Source organism: Nicotiana sylvestris, chromosome 8 (assembly GCF_000393655.2).
Source record: "Nicotiana sylvestris chromosome 8, ASM39365v2, whole genome shotgun sequence".
Classification (NCBI taxonomy): domain Eukaryota; kingdom Viridiplantae; phylum Streptophyta; class Magnoliopsida; order Solanales; family Solanaceae; genus Nicotiana; species Nicotiana sylvestris.
Window position 1 is genome coordinate 38,339,079 of NC_091064.1, and position 5,698 is coordinate 38,344,776.

A 5,698-nucleotide genomic window follows, 5' to 3' on the forward strand; every position below is an offset into this window, starting at 1 on the left:
TGATCTCAAAAGGTTACATTTATCATTTCGTTCGCGTTAGGGATGCGGAGGCGAAACCGCCTACTTTACAATCAATCCCCGTGGTCAACGAATTCCCAGATGTTTTCCCAGATGAACTCCCAGGCCTTCCTCCTGAAAGGGAGATTGAGTTTAGCATTGATGTGTTGCCTGACACTCAACCGATCTCTATCCCTCCATACAGAATGGCCCCGGCAGAGTTGCGAGAGTTGAAGGTGCAGTTGAAGGACTTTCTGGATAAGGGCTTCATTAGACCTAGCACTTCACCTTGGGGTGCACTAGTCCTATTCGTGCGGAAGAAAGACGGGTCGTTACGGATGTGTATCGACAATCGACAGTTTAATAAGTCTACTATAAAGAACAAGTATCCACTTCCAAGAATTGATGACCTATTTGACCAACTCCAGGGTGCTAAGTATTTCTCCAAGATTGATTTACGTTCAGGGTATCATCAGGTGAGGGTTAAGGAGAAGGATATTCCAAAGACGGCCTTCCGGACAAGATACGGGCACTTTGAGTTCTTGGTGATGTTGTTCGCTCTAACAAATGCCCCAGCAGCTTTTATGGGTCTTATGAATACTATATTTAGGCCCTATCTTGATGTGTCGTGATTGTATTCATTGATGACATTCTAGTATATTCTCGTTCGGAGGCGGAACATGCGGGCCACTTGCGGATAGTATTACATACGCTTCAGGATCGTATGTTATATGCTAAGCTCTCCAAATGCGAATTTTGGCTGAACTCAGCAGCGTTCCTTGGCCATGTGATATCTAACGAGGGTATTAGTATCGACACTCAGAAGATCGATGCAGTAAAGAATTGGCCGATACCTACAACACCATCAGAAGTCCGCAGCTTCCTAGGGCTAGCAGGATATTATAGGCGGTTTGTGGAAGGGTTTTCCTCTATATCATCACCATTGACTAAGTTAACACAGAAAGATACCAAGTTCTAGTGGTCTGACACTTGTGAACGTAGTTTTCAGGAGCTCAAGAATCGATTGACATCCGCACCAGTGCTCACTCTTCCTGAAGGAACAGAAGGTTATGTGGTATATTGTGATGCCTCAGGTATCGGTTTGGGGTGCGTATTGATGCAGCGTGGGAAGGTGATTGCTTATGCATCAAGACAATTGAAGAAGCATGAAAAGAATTATCCAACCCATGATTTGGAATTGGCTGCAGTAATATATGCTTTGAAGATATGGCGGCACTACTTATACGGCGTCCATGTTGACATCTACACAGATCACAAGAGTTTACAATACATCTTCAAGCAGAAAGAGTTGAATTTGAGGCAGCGTAGGTGGCTTGAATTATTGAAAGACTACGACGTCGAGATATTGTATCATCCCGGTAAAGCCAATGTTGTGGCAGACGCTCTCAGCCGTAAATCAATGGGAAGCTTAGTACATATTGAGGCAGGTAGATGGGGGTTGATTAAAGAGCTTCATCAGCTAGCCAATATGAGAATCAGATTGTTAGACTCTGATGACGGAGGTCTTACTGTACAAAATACATCAGAATCATTTTTGGTAGCCGAGGTAAAAGCACGGCAATATGAAGATCCTATCTTAGTACGATTAAGAGAGAGCATTCAGCAGCGTAAAAGTATGGCTTTTGAGATCGGAAGAGATGGGGCACTGAGATACCAGGGCCGATTATGTGTGCCTAATGTGGCAGGGTTGCGAGAGAAGATTATGAATGAGATTCATCAATCCCGATATTCCATCCATCCCGGCTCGACAAAGATGTATCATGATGTCAAGGAGCAGTATTGGTGGGATAACATGAAGAAGTCTATTGCAGAATTTGTAGCCCAGTGTCCCAATTGTCAACAAGTAAAGATAGAACATCAGAAACCCGGTGGATTGCTTCAGAATATAGAGATTCCGACCTGGAAATGGGAGGTGATTAATATGGACTTCATTATTGGATTACCTCGCTCTTATCATAAGTTTGACTCCATCTGGGTGATAATTGATCGACTTACAAAATGTGCCCATTTTCTGCCAGTTAAGACAACTTACACGGCTGAAGATTATGCGAAGTTGTATATCAAGGAGATTGTTAGGCTTCATGGTGTGCCGGTATCTATTATATCAGACCGAGGAGCTCAATTTACAGCTAACTTTTGGAGGTCTTTTCAGAAGGGTTTAGGCACACAAGTGAATCTCAGCACTGCATTTCATCCGCAGACTGACGGACAGGCTGAACGTACCATTCAGACACTGGAAGATATGCTACGAGCATGTGTTCTAGATTTTAAGGGAAATTGGGATGACCATCTTCTACTCATAGAATTCGCCTACAATAATAGCTTCCATTCCAGTATTAAAATGGCCCCATATGAGGCACTATACGGGAGGAGATGTAGATCACCAGTTGGATGGTTCGAAGTCGGTGAAACAGAATTATATGGGCCAGATTTGATTCACCAAGCTATTGAGAAGGTGAAAGTGATACAGGAGCGATTGAGGACGGCACAAAGCAGGCAAAAATCTTATTCTGATGTCCGACGTCGTGATCTAGAGTTTGAGGTTGGTGATTGGGTTTTCCTGAGGATCTCACCAATGAAGGGTATTATGCGTTTTGGGAAGAAAGGTAAGCTGAGTCCAAGGTATATCGGGCCGTATAAAATTCTTCGACGGATTGGACAGGTTGCTTATGAGTTAGAATTGCCATCCGAATTGGAATTTGTCCACCCGGTATTCCATGTATCTATGTTGAGGAAATGTATTGGAGACCCTTCTCGAGTCGTCCCTATCAAAGATGTACAGGTTACAGAGGACTTATCATATGAAGAAGTGCCAGTGACTATATTAGATTGACAAGTTCGCAAGTTGAGAACAAAAGATGTAGCTTCCATCAAAGTATTGTGGAGGAACAAGAATATGGAAGAAATAACATGGGAAGCAGAAGAGGAGATGAAGTCTAAATACCCGTACCTATTCCAGAATGAAGATAACAAGGATGCTGGTGGAACACATGATACATTGGAAGGTGAAATGGCTCTATGAGGTAAGCAATAACTTGAGAATACTCTTCCTTAATACAAAATGGCGATATGCAGATAATGTACATGTCCATAATGCTTTGCATACTCTTGTAAGGCCATACGTTGAGTTAACCGCTTGCAAGTTTGTCCTCTATTTATGGGAGAAACTTGACCGGAATCCACGATGATTTAAACTCCCCATGAACCCTTGCATTCGAGGATAAATGTTCCTAAGGGGGGAAGGGTGTTACAACCCATATCCACACGCGTTAGTTCATGCCATATATTAGTTAACATAAATTCAAGAAGGAATTACCTTTGAGATGATAAGAAGTTAATCCTATTGGTCTTAAGTGATACAAGGGTGTATAAGGGTGATTAACAAGTATTAGAAGTTAAACGAATCAAGGATGTTGTAACTCGTATTTTCAGGTAAACCTAGAGGTTCTTAATACACTCAAGGTCATGTATTAAAGTGTTTGAATCATATAATATCCGTATCATAAGTCTTGAAGTCAAACGAGTTATGAAACAAAAGTCGACAAACGTTGTCGCAACTTAGGTTCATAATTTTACTTAAACATTAGGTTAAATGTTTCTAAGCTTTTCTCCTAATTTACAAGGAATTACGGGGTTATCTACCCACCAAATTAAAGATCTACGAGTCCAGTTTCCAACGCATTAAACCATTTGTCAATACAATCTCGGAGTATAGAGATATTCATATTTTCGCAAGCCTGCGCAGATTGGTAGATGACAAGTAGGTGCATCACCTACTTGCCAAAATGATAGGACAAAATTAAAAGACCTAAGTCGGCCAAGAGAGGACTTTTAAGGGGTTATGAACTCAGTTATTTCATCCATATTTCAGACCCTCAAAACCAAAGTTAACCCCTGCAACTCCTCCCCAAAAATCCCACACAAACCCTAATCGATTTTCCCTCTCTTTCAAGTTCTATTTGAAGGTAAAACCTAGAGTTTGAAGAACCAAGGGAAGGGCTGAGTTATCCAACAAGTAAGGTAAGTTACTGCCATCTTTCATACATTTTTCTCTGCTGTGAATTCATGGTAATTCGTTCTATACATGTAAGAACTCACGGGACGGTGATCGGAAGCCGTGAGTTCGAGTTATTCACTTGTAGCGGACTGTTTTGTGGACTGTTTTGTGTTGCTATTGGGCTGCGTGTTTTACTACTATTTTGTGGAGTTTTGGAAGTGGAAGGGTGTGGAGGAACACCATATATATGTAGGGTTGTGGGCTGATAGTGATTCGTAACATTTCCGGGTCGTTTGACACGACTACGGTGGTCGTCGTATGTATGATGCAATTAGGTTGTGCGTGGACTGTTTTGGGAGGCTCAATATGTTTATTATTGATGTTGTTTGGGCTGTTTGGTGATTGTTTGGAATGGTGTGAAGTCATATATATAGGGGAGGTGCTGTCCGTTTCAACGTAAAATAGGTTGTGGTCGATACATAATAGTTATGACGCTTAAATGATAACGATAGTATCGTTTCTCTTATTGTAGACTAAGGAGTTGTGACAATTGCATAGCTTGTGATTGGGGCAGTATATACAAGGTATGTGAGTCTATCCATTTTCTTCTTTTGCACGACTCCGATTGTACATAATGTAATGAACAAGCTTCCAAAGATACTCTACTCTTAGAAGCTAGCAGTACTTACATTGCTTTCCCTCTTATGGAACGATTGATGTTAATGTTGCTTCTATTATTCTTATGTTATCAATGTTGTTGGTACTTCCTGACTCTTATAAGGTTCGTAATGAAGAGTTGGTCCTAATAACGTGTACAGAGGATACCGACCTTACGTCACTCCGAAAGGTTTAGAATGTGATTCCATGAGTCGAGCATGCATTATATATATGTATCTATTTTGCTCTACCGAGTCGCGCTATAGTCGGACGGGTACGGCACATATTGTGCAACCACTGATCAGTTGAGTTTTACCGAGCTCCACGTGGCCGGGTACGATTCTACCAAGCCTTATGACGGCCGGTTACATTTTTACCAAGCCTATTATGGTTGGGTACGATATGATGATGATGATGCCCACAGAGGCGTATGTTTTAAAAGTTTATGTATACATACATATGTATCATGCATTTCATGTCAGTAGCCCTCAGAGGTACTCAGATGTTCCAGGTTGTATATTCTTTATCCCTGCTTACATTACTGTTCATATTTATGGTTCCGTGCCTTACATACTCAGTACTTTATTCGTACTGACGTCCTTTTGCTTGTGGACGCTGCATGTCGTGCTGCAGACCCTAGTAGACAGGCAGGTGCAGCTCCCCCACCATAGTAGGTTATCCAGTTCAGCAGTGATTGGCGAGATCCCTTCTCCGGACTTGCCGTGGTCTTGGTATGCATTTTTGTTATAGATATTATGGGTATGTCGGGGCCCTGTTTCGGCTATGTTGCAGCACTTATGTTCATTTAGAGGCTCATAGACAAGTGTCGACTCATGTATAGTTTGGTATGCCTTGTCGGCTAGTTTTTGTTGTATAGTCTTTCATGGTAGTGTGGTAGCTCGTACCTTATATGTAGTTTCTTGATTGTCTGGTCATCCCCTGCTATGTATGTTCATGCCATCATATTTTATTGATGGTTGTCCATGATCCAGGTCTACCATTTATATTGATCTCGTCAACCCTAAA